Genomic DNA, 11,996 nt, shown 5'->3' with positions numbered 1-11,996 from the left:
GCCTGTATTGTTTCACGGGTATGGACGGGTCATGGGCACTAACTTTTTGTTACTACACGGCCCGGCCTGGCCTGTTAAACTTAATGGGTAGTAAGGACTACGAGCCTGTCTGGCCCGGCCTGTGCTACAATCGGGCTTGGGCTGGCCTGCCCACCCCGATGTACACCCATAGTTAATCTTATTTCCAAAAAGAAAGAGCCATTTTTTATGGAATATGTAGTTGCAGGAAATCCTACACTACACCCCTCATAAGATTTCATTAACATTCAACTCATTTTAGATTAACAATATTAATTTTATTGACGAATCTTTGAACAATCTTACAAGAAAAGATAAAGGACTCAAAAATAACCTATGCTATAGATTTTCTCTCTCCTATTTACTTGTTTTTCACTCAGAAAAGATCTCTTTCCTTTCCTTTACAACTGAACGGCTATTTATAGGGAATTACATAGTGGATGACAGCTAATCTATCCTTTATTTTCAGATATGGCTTGCGACATTCTCGCAACCTTACAAATGTTAATCTCGCAAACTCTCTAATTTTCGCAGGACCATCACATTTTTCTCATGATTTAGCTGACGTCGTTTATTATGTCATTTCTGAAATTGTTCTGCGACACTGTTGTGTTGTGTTGTTGATAATTTCGCTGAGGCATTATTACTGCGAGATTCTGATCCTACATCTTGCCTATTCTCATATATTCTCTGCGAAGTAGAGAACGATGTGAGAAATGCCGCAGCTGTCCATCTCTTCATATTCTGCATTTATCACATGTATCCTTTCTTCCATCTATTTCTTGACACGTCTTCTGTAACCGCTGCTTTTCAACCGCTCACGTCTTTTCGTATTAATGGTGTTTATTTCTTCGAGTAAAAAAAATCTTCTCTATATATTCTTCTTACTCTTCTTTCCATTTTCTTTTTACTTTCTCTTCTCTTTTTATTCTCTCATCTCTGCAACTCTATTGTTCTTATATAAATTCTGCCATTGCAACTTTTTCTTTTTTCTTCTTCTTTTAATCTTTTTAATTTATTCTTCATCTCCATACTGTTCCCTCTGTAGATCTTCATTGTTCGTAACTTTCTTCCTTTTTAATTTTTACGAATTAATCTTCCTTTTGGTGTTTTCCATGGATTCATCGAGGTTAGTTTTGTTTTTTCTTTCTTATGAGTTTTGCTTAAAATGATCTTGCTTACTGCTTTATTTGATGATGTTGCTTATGTGATTCCCATACTGTTGTTATTTCAGCAAAAACGCCTCTAACACCAAATTCACGGTTCAGAACCCTGATATTCCCAAATCGCAGCATAAGATTGTTGTAAACAAAAGAAAGTCTGCGAATCAGAAGGTAGTAAGAAACACTATTCTTTTCTAATAACAATATTGTTGCCTCTGTTTCTTATCTGGATTGTAATTAGGGCTGCACAAGAACCGGTCTACACGACCTGAACCGGAGTAGAACCGGAAAAACCGGACTTGTACCGAACCGGAACCGGCTTGACCGGTACAGACACCGGTTCTGAAATTTGAGAACCGGACTAGACCGGTACAGACACCGGTTCTTGGGGAGATTCGTACTTGAACCGGACCATTTGTACCGGCTGTTATTAGCCGTTGAGATCTATCTAGGTTTTTAATCCTAGCCGTTGAGATCTATATAGGATGTCGAGAACAAAAGAAAATGAAGAAGCATTCTTCAGTTCTTTCTTATTCGTCTCTTCTTCTCACTCAGCGGCAGCATCAGTTTCTCGATTCTCTTAGGGTTTGAATCGAGATTGAATATCAGTAATATCAGTGGATCACCATCTCTATCAGGATTCAGGTCAGTATTCTTCTCCTTAGGCTTTGAAACTTTGAATCGTTTGATTGTACATTGATTTTCGTATTGAATATTGATTTTTTTGACATAATCTCTAGCAAACTTTTTGATTTTATGAAGTTCAAATCATGGGTATGGTTCTAATTTCAGTTTTATGATCCGAGTTTTGATTGTATTGATTTTTTTAGGGTTACTGTATATCTGGTTGTATTGATTTTTTTAGGGTTTATTTTTTCCTTTTATTTTGTTTTGGTTTGTCTGATTGTCTCTCAGTAGAATTCCTTTTCTAATTTCAGTTTTATGTTCTAAGTTCGTTTGTATTTTTTTTTTCCAGATATTGAGAAGATTAGTCCAAAGGCCAAAGCAGAGAAGAAGGAAGAATTAGATTTTTGGGGTTCTCAAGTACTGCACAATGGCTTGTGGTAAGCTCAATTTTTACTCAACTCTTATATAAAGAAACAAGCAATAAGAGTTCAGTGCATATTGATATGGATCACAATGCAGTTTAGCTATTCCTTGTTAAATTTACTTGAACCTTTACTGACTACTGTTTCTTGTGCAAATTTACTTACTTGTTAATTTCCTCTTTAACTATAAATGAATTTCAGGCTGAACCGCTGAACGCTTAAGGATCGTGATTTCTTTCAGGGCAGCAGGTGTTACAAAATACCCATTAAAGACTTAAAGTACTTAAGAGTATGTAAACTAGCTTGTATTTCATTAATTTTACTCTTTCAGTCATCTTCGTTGTAGTCAGGGATATGAGTGGGGAAATGATGAGTTCTTTCAGTCATCATAGTGCTCAGCTAACAAGATATAGGGCTCCTAAATCTGATTGATAGATTACTTGAACCTTAAAATAAGAAGTGTGAAAGATTACTTGAACTCTTTCAGTCATCATAGTGCTCAGTCATCATTAACTGCATTGCTAGATGACCATATATATAATACCATTGGTTGATTATTATTTGTTTCTAATACTCTATAATGAATGTTGGTATAATCTGAATGTAATTGGTTCTGTTTTATGTTTGTTAGATGACCACATCAACTGCAACTCCAACTACAAATGCAACTGCAACTCCAACTACAAGTACAACTCAACAAACAGAAGTTGGATCATCCTCTCAAGCTGCATCTCACACAAATGAATCTGAAACTGCAACTCCAACAAGTAAAGGCAGAGCTGAAGCAGTTGAAGTTGGTGATAGCAAAAAGAAGCACGGCAGAGTGAGATCATCTGTTTGGTTGGAAATGACTAGGATAGATGATGAATGGGTTGAATGCCGTTATTGCCACAATAAATACAAAGCTCACAATGACAATAATGGCACTTCTGGATTGCGAAAGCATTTGAATAGATGTCTAAAGAATCCTAACAGGAAGAAAGAAAAGGGACAACCATCTCTGTTGATGCCACCCCCAAAACCAGGTCAGGATGGTAAACTTATTGCTCATACTTACAATTATGATAGGTTAAGAAGGCGTCTTGTTGAGTGGATAATTAAGGATGAAATTCCTTTTAGAAAAGTAGAAGGGTCAGGCTTTGTGGCATTGATACAAGAGGCACAACCTAGGTTCAAGGTTCCAGGACGTATGACAATTTATAGGGATATGTTAAAGATGTATGTAGAAGAGAAGAATAACCTAAAAACTTACTTCTTGACATCTAAGCAGAGGATATCTTTGACAACTGACACATGGACATCACCAAATAATTTTAATTATATTTGTGTAACCGCTCACTACATTGATCAGGACTGGAAACTGCAGAAGAGAATACTCATGTTTTGTCAAGTTGAAGGTCACACAGGTATTGCAATCGGTGAGAAGTTGGTGGATTGTTTGGAAGATTGGGGTCTAAAATATGTGTTTGGTGTCACTCTAGACAATGTCAGCACCAACACAGTAGCTATGGATCATCTGAAGCAAGTTGTTACTAGCTGGACAAGATCACCAATCAGAGCTGAATATTTACATGTAACATTCTCATTTCACATCATTAATTTATTTTGGAATTTGTCACATGCATCTTATGAGTTATGACTAATTTTTCTTGATTATTTGTTTATTGTTATCAGGTGAGGTGTTCAGCCCATGTTCTTGCTCTTGTCATAAAAGATGCAGTACGACTCTTTAATGAATCTGTTAAAAGGATAAGGTCAGTTGTAAAATATGTTCTTGGTTCTCCTTCTAGGTATGAAAAGTTTAAACAATGTGCTTCCCTAGCAAAGGTAGATTATAAGAAAGCACTGAATTTAGATGTATACACTCGATGGAATAACACTTACTTGATGTTAGAAGCTGCTCAAAGATATGAAAAAGTTTTTGCAATGTTAGCACAGATTGATAAGGACTTTCAAGAGAGGTTTTTTTGAGCAAGACAAGGAATCTGTTTTACCAAGTGATGCTGATATTGAGGAAGCTATAGCTAGTGATGATATCTTGGAAGAAGTGGTTGAGGATATGGAAGAAGATGAAGAGGTTGAGGATATGGAAGAAGAGGTAAATAAGAAGAAGAAAAAGAAAGTAAAGACTCATGCTCCTTATGCAGAAGATTGGGCTTATGCTAGAGGTCTTGTGAAGTGTTTAAAGGTATTCTTCGATGCAACTGTAAATTTCTGCTTCTACACAAGTCACTACTCATTCTTTCTTATGGGAGTTGGTATTCATCCATGAACAATTAATTGAATTTAGAGAAAATGTAGCATCAGATCCATTTATTTCACGTATGTCTCGTCTTATGTTTGCCAAGTACAATGAGTATTGGGGTGTGTACGAGAAAATGAATCTTGTTATGTTTTTTGCTCAATTGTTGGATCCAAGAGAGAAACTAAAGGGGCTAGAATTTACTCTTAACTGTTTGTTTGAGAACAATTTGTGGGAGGTTCAAAGAATCATGAGAAAGGTGAAATTAGAATTTCAGGAACTCTTTGATGATTATAGTTCAGTGTATTCAACTCATGAGGAAGGGTCATCTAGTGTTGCTTCGGTAGTTGCCAGTTCAGTTAGCACGCCATCTCAAGGGTTGAAATCAAGAATTCAATCAAGGAAGAGACAGCATTGGGACAACCCAAGTTGTGTTGAAGAAGCAAGAACAACGGAGTTAGATAGGTACTTGACAGATGTGATGATGGATGGAAAAATGCGTGAAGTAGATCAAGATGATGACTTTGACATATTGGCTTGGTGGCAGGCTAATGCAAACAGGTATAAGGTACTGTCCTACATTGCAAGAGATATATTAGCCTTGCCTATGTCTTCAGTATCCTCTGAATCAGCTTTTAGCACCGGGAAGCGCGTGCTTACTCCATGGAGAGCTTCTATGTCTACAAAGACAGTTGAGGCATTGCTCTGTACACAAAGCTATTTACAAAAACCCATGGCTCTTGATCTACTATGTGATTATGTACCTGATGATTATGGTGAAGATGCGGCAGATACTTATTTAGGTTTTTCTTCTTTTTTGTTTTCTTTAATAGTAATTACTTTTATTGTATTGACTGAATTTTAATTATTTCTTCTTGTTTATTTTTTTTTGCATGTTGCAGTCATAATTGAGAATTTCCTAAAAGCTTGAAGTTTATTTCTTGGCTCCTTGCTAAGAAATGGAAGGTTGGTAACTTTCTTTATCTTTCTTGTTGTCCTTGTTGAAACATAATTTGGATTCATTTCTATACCAAATTCTCATTACTACTATGTAATTTATGGAAATGAATGCAGGCTAGGATTGCAAATTGCAAGTGCAGGCTTTGCAACCATCCATTTTCGTTTGCAATGATCACATTTCATTTCTTATCGTTATCGACTTGTCGTAGACAGACTTATAGTTGTGGAAATGTGTTTTTACTTTTTAGCAAACTGAACTTATTTTGGATTGTTGTTTGAAGTTATGGAAATGTTGAACTTAAGTATGTATGCAACCTGAACTTATTTTGGATACATTGATCATATGGAAATGTTGTATAACTTAGTATTAATTTGTAACATTTTCCGGGTAAAAAAACCGGTACCGGTCTTGTACCGGACCGGTACCGGCGGTACAGGTACAACACCAGGTACAAGTACAGGTACCGGTACTCAAAAAGAGGTACCGGTCAACACCAAGTACAGACACCGGTTCCATAAGAGAATCGGTCCGCACCGGAGTATGTGCAGCCCTAATTGTAATTCGCAGGGTGATAAGGATGCCAACAAACCTCTCAAGAAATCTCGCCACCTTAAAACCGTTGAAACCTCTGTTCCATTCCACTTACTTATCTCTTCTAAATCTCCTGCGACATCTTCGCAAGTTAAACCATTATCTCCAATTCGCGAAAAGGCTGCCTCAGATTTCATTTCTTCAACTGACCTTTCAATGATTGAAACCCCCCTTATTAATCCTTCTGTGAATGAAACTTCTTCTCCTCCTATTGATAATGTTTCTCAACCTTCTATCATTGCCAGTTCTCTACCTGAGCCTCTTCCTTTTTCGAAAGAAACCGTGGAAGGAATAGATATTGCTTTCAAAGTTTTGTCTGAGGTCCTGGATGATGGCAAGAAGTCTCCCATTGATCCTGTCAAGTCTGGTATTTGCGAAATTCTGAGTAAGTATTTTGGCTCTGACAGAGCTGCTTCGCAAACAGCTTTGGAAAAAGAGTGTAATGCTCTTCGTCTCGAAAATCAAAAGCTCCAGAATGTTTCGCTGGATCGCGACAATCTTCGCAAGAAGAATGATGAACTGAGAGGTATGATTTCCTTATCTGTGTCTTCAATTTGCCTTTCTAATGATTTTATCCTTTCCATATTTAATTATCCTTGAAATCCCTCTTTCGCATGTTAAGCCTTAAACCAGAAACGAATAATGGAGAGATATCAATTTGAATCTGCTGTTGAAGAAGCCCGTGTTGATAAAGAGATTTTGATGGATCAATATAACCAATTAGATAACCTCTATTCATACTCTGTTGATCATATAAATAATCTTACCAATGAAAATACCCAATTAGTTCGGAGGCAAGATTTATTAAGTAATGAAATATCTCGCCTCTCTTATTCTTTAACTAAAGCTAATCTAGGGATGGAATCTTTATCAGATGAGAATAAAACTCTATCTCAAGAGAAGCGAATTTGTTTAAATAAGATGGCGATATCTTCGCAACAACTTAGCATCCTTCAGAAAGTATGTGATGACCAAGAACAATCTCTTCGCTCTTTGAGAAATGAACTTAAAGAAGTAACAGAGTCATCTATCGCTGAAAGAGATACACTCATTCAAGGTAGAATAGCTTTAAGTGTAAAGGCGAATCAACTTAAAGAACAATATTCCAAATTAGAAGAATCTTATTCTTCTCTTGCGAAGAAAAATGCCTTTCTTATTTCTAAAGAGAAAAATCTTCAGTCTCGACTTAAAGGTTTAGTTGGAGATAAATTTGATGATGCGATGGACCGTTGGGAGAATAGTTGTCTGACCTTGATTCAACACCTTATTTCGCAAAAGGAAGGTAGTCATAATAGTTTGACTGCCTTAACTATCTTTTCTTTGTCATATCTTTTTGAGTTCTTCATCTTACTGAAATTTTGTATTCTACTTTTCGCAGAGTCTGAGAAAAATCTTCATTCCTCCATTTCTGTTTTGGAGGCTAAATATGCCAAAATTCGCAAAGAAAATGCACTACTCGTCTCTGTCCTTACTGGTTCTCGCGACCGAGCAGAAAGAAGACTTGATTATCTTGCTTACTTTAAGGATATTCAAGATAGGAATCATCAGAGAGCTTCTTCGTCAAGTTCATCTCCGGGCTGAAGTCCTTGTAAATGATATTTTATTGTCCAAATCTCTTCCTCCTACATCAATCGAACCTTTGGAAGTAGATGATGATGAAATTCCTCGTCCTGCTGACAGTGATTATGATTATGAAAGTGGTGGAGAGAATAGTCTTTTGGAAGATGGAGAAGAGATCCCTTCTAAGGAAGCAACTGCTGGTGCTAATCAAGATGAAAACGAAAAAGAAATCTCTTCTAAAGAAGTAATTGCTGGCGATAATCAAGGTGGCGGCGAAAAAGAAGTCCCTCTCAAAGGAATTATTGTTGGTGAAGATCAGAATCGAAATGAAGAAGAGGTTGGCGATAATGAGAACATTGGCGAAGAGCGTCCATTATCTCCTTCTACTGGAATTAATACTGAAGCATGAGCTTCTTATCTAGTTCTATCTTCTTGAATTGTTTCATCTTTATTATTTCTTGCGAATAATATTCTTCAACCAACTTTGGAATTAATTTTCTCTTTTAGTATTTTGCTGGCGAGAAAGATAATGCCTCTTGTTTACTGATTCCCATACTTGCCTCTCATTATCTTTCTTGCGAGAAATGATCTGTTATGAATACTTATAAATATTTTGTTTTGTCATGTGGTCTTATTTTGCCTTCCTAATTATAGGTCTTATTATGCCACCTCTTGTCATTGCGACAAAATCGCAGGACGTCCTTGCACTTTCATGCAAAAACCCATTGATCTTGCCTTAACTTTTTCTTTTGTATTATGCCTCTTCAGGAATGTTGCGACAATATGACAGGCCTAAATATTCTTGCGAAAATAAAGCCCCATTACATTGCCGTCTTGCGACGAAATCGCAGGACGTCTTCGCACTTTCATGCGAAAACCCATTGATCTCGTCTTATCTTTTTCTTGTATTATTGCCTCTTCAGGATTGTTGCACAAATATGACAAGCCTTAATACCCTTGCGAGTAAAAGCCTCATGACATTTGCGTCTTAAGACACTTATCAGCTCCCTAATGGAGGGTGCCGCCCTTATCTCCCCCTGGTTGCCCCTTCAAGGAGGCGTACTTCTACCATACAAGGTTAGCTCCTCCCATCCAGTCTTAACAACAACCAGTTTTTTCGCAGCCTCTTATCCCTTTTACCTATAGGGTTTATGGTTACGAGACTGCACCCTAAGTGGGGTTTTCTTGGCCGAGTGCAGTATAAGCCAAGACTTGTCAAGAATGGCAAGGTACGCTCAACGCCCCTGGCACTCTTGACTCAACCGTGTACCTCGGCGCCTTGATCAGATTCTGCACTCCTTGGGAGAGTCCTTATTACCTTAGTCGCCCAACCTAAGTCATATGCTTAAGCTGAGAATCCAAGGTGCCTCTCCCGGATGGGCTTTATTGACCCCAAATCTCCATGACTCAGGTTCCGGTGGCGGTGTAGCCTTTCCCTGAGCCATGCAACAGGTACCCCCTTATATGACGTACTTTAGGTCTTACATTTGCCTCTTGCGAAATTTTATTCGCGAACTAGGGTGTACGCCATAAAGGTTCGCCCCTTTCTTTTATGTCATTGTTCTATGATTATCTCTGCGAAAGTTTCGCACATCATGATCTTGTTTTGATATGAATAATCTCGCAACTATTCTTTCAGAATCCATAACTTCTCAAAGCTTCTTACGGATAATATCTTTTTAAGTACAATCTGTTCCATGGTCTGTCAAGTCTATGACCAACATCTCTACCTTCTGGATCCATTAATTATAAGCTCTGTTCCAACTATCTCCTTAATGATGTAAGGTCCATCCCATTTTTTCGCTAATTTCCACCATTTTCTCGCTGATATATTGGTGTCTCTCGCAGAACTAAATCTCCTGGTTGGAATTCGCGTACTTTGACACGTTTATTATATTCTCGGGCTAATCTTCGCTGATAATTCTCCATATGTTGTAAAGTCTTTCTCTTTTTTCTTCTAATTCATCAAGTTTGTTTAAGATCAAACCCGCACTAAGATTTTTCTCCCAAGCTTCTCTCTTTGTTGTCGGAATAACAACTTCTGTTGGTAACACCGCTTCAACTCCGTATGTTAAACAAAAAGGTGACATTCCAGTAGCTTCTCTTCTAGTTGTATTATAAGCCCATACTGCATTATGTACTTGTTCGCACCATGCTCTATGATGTCCTTAATTTCTTCTTTAATATATCTGCAATTGTTTTGTTTGTTGCTCTACCTGCCCATTAGCTTGTGGATACAAAGGAGTAGACTTTCCACATTTTATCTTAAATGCATTAAGTAACATTTCTATGTTCTGTCCTTCAAACTGTTTCCCATTATCAGATACCAACTGCGCAGGAATTCCGAATCTGCAAATGATATTTTCGAATATGAATGTAAAGATATCTTTGTCGCGAATATTGTACTGCCTTCACTTCTGTCCATTTTGTGAAATAATCTGTTGCGACTATTAAGTATCTTCTTTGTCCAGATCCTGGTAAAAATGGCCCCACAATATCTAAGCCCCACTTTCCAAAAGGCCACACACTGGTTGAAGATGACAATGGTGCTCCAGGTGCATGTATTTTCTTTCCATGCCGCTGACAATCTTCGCAACGTCTTGATATTTTGCATCTTCGTGCATGTATGGCCAGTAATAGCCTTGCATTTTTGCTCTATGTGCCAAAGATCTTCCCCCGCTATGATTGCCAGCATCCCCACTATGTAACATTTTTAGCACTTTTCTCCTTCTCTCGTGTCAAACATCTGAGTGATGGTCCATTAAAGGATTTTCGGTATAGCAGCCCATCTCTTAATTCATAATTGTTGCGCGGCTTTTTAACTTGTGTGCTTCCAATCTATTTCTTGGTGTTTCTCCTTTCGCCAAATATGCATGAAGTTTGTTCTCCAATCTGCGATATTGTTCGTTTGTTCTTCTTCTCCCGTCTATTATCATCACTTCACTTCTTTCTTCTTCTTTATTGATTGATGGTGACAGAAGTGTTGTATTTTTATGCATCTCGCAGTTGGATCTGTCATCATGCTTGAGATGAAAGCAAAAGCGTCTGCGAGTCTGTTATCCTTCCTTGAAATGTGCCTCCATTTTATTTTTGGGATTTTCGCTGACAATTCTTCAACGAGCTTCTTGTATTTCTTCAAGGATGGTTCATTTGTAGTGTACTCTCCCTTTATTTGGCGAATAACTAGCTGCGAATCACTAGTGATCCTGGCATTTTCTAGTTTCATTTCTATTGCGAACTTTAAGGCATGTATCACAGCTTCATATTCCGTTTCGTTATTAGTGGATGCGAATTCCAATCTGAATGAAAAAGCCATCTTCGCTCCTTCTGGCGAAATTAAAACAATTCCAACTCCATTCCTTCTCCATTTGATGATCCATCTACCAATATCTCCCATCTATTTGGTTCTGTTAATAAGTCTTTTGGATCTCCGTGTTCTTCTTCTATATCCATCATTTCTTCTACCGCTTCATCTTCTTCTAAAGGAAATTCTGCCAAGAAATCTGCAACAACTTGTGATTTTGGTGAAGACAAAATTTCATATTTAATATCAAAGTGGCCTACTTGTGCATTCCATCTCTCCACTCTTCCTGATCTTTTGAATTCTTCATCACTGATTCAATTGGTACTTTTGTTAATACCTTTATTTGTGCGCTTGAAAATATATGCGGAGCTTAAATGATGCATAAACTAATGCTAAGATTAGCTTCTCAATCTTTGAGTAATTCTTCTCGGCAGTATTAAAAGTTTTGCTAATGTAATAGATGGGTTTCTCCACTCCTGCGTCTATTCGCAATAACACACACTTAATGCATGCGACGTCGTCGCAAGATAGATTAATAATTCTTCTCCTGATTCTGCTTTTTGTAAAATAGATGTATTCATAAGATGTTCTTTGATCCCTTGAAAAGCTTTTTCGCATTCATCAGTCCATTTGAATTTCGCACCCTTCTTGAGTATATCGAAAAAATACTTGCATTTGTCTGATGATCGCGAAATGAATCTCCCAGCGAAGCTAAAAGTCCATTCAACTTCTGTACATCTTTTATTGTTGCTGGTGTTGGCATGTCACGAACTGCTTGCACTTTTTCTGGATCAACCTGTATTCCTTCCTTTGATACAATAGCCTAAAAATTTTCCCGATGATGCAACTCCAATAGTACACTTCTCAGGATTCAGTTTAATGTTATACTGCCGCATTTGTTCAAAAATCTCCCTCAGGTCCTGTACATGGTCTTTGGCTTCTTTACTCTTTACTAACATGTCGTCCACGTATACTTCTAATGTTTTGTGTATCCATTTCGCGAACACCTTCTCTACCATTCTTTGGTATGTTGCTCCCGCATTTCGCAAACCAAATGGCATTTTCGTGTAACAATATAAACCTCTAGGGGCGAAAAAAGCAGTATGCT

General features: G+C 37.6%; 1 long non-coding RNA gene across 1 annotated transcript; it reads left to right on the top strand.

Annotated features, from left to right (window-relative positions):
* The first annotated feature begins 1,716 nt into the window (after nt 1-1,716).
* On the top strand, nt 1,717-2,464 carry LOC113318113. Its single transcript, XR_003344286.1, has 3 exons — nt 1,717-1,826; nt 2,158-2,245; nt 2,432-2,464. It is a non-coding gene; the product is annotated as an uncharacterized LOC113318113 (long non-coding RNA).
* The last annotated feature ends 9,532 nt before the right edge of the window (nt 2,465-11,996 follow it).

The sequence above is a fragment of the Papaver somniferum genome, chromosome 10 (genome assembly GCF_003573695.1).
Source record: "Papaver somniferum cultivar HN1 chromosome 10, ASM357369v1, whole genome shotgun sequence".
In the NCBI taxonomy this organism is placed as follows: Eukaryota; Viridiplantae; Streptophyta; class Magnoliopsida; order Ranunculales; family Papaveraceae; genus Papaver; species Papaver somniferum.
Note: the sequence above shows the minus strand (reverse complement) of the source record. Positions and strands in the feature narration are given on the sequence as shown.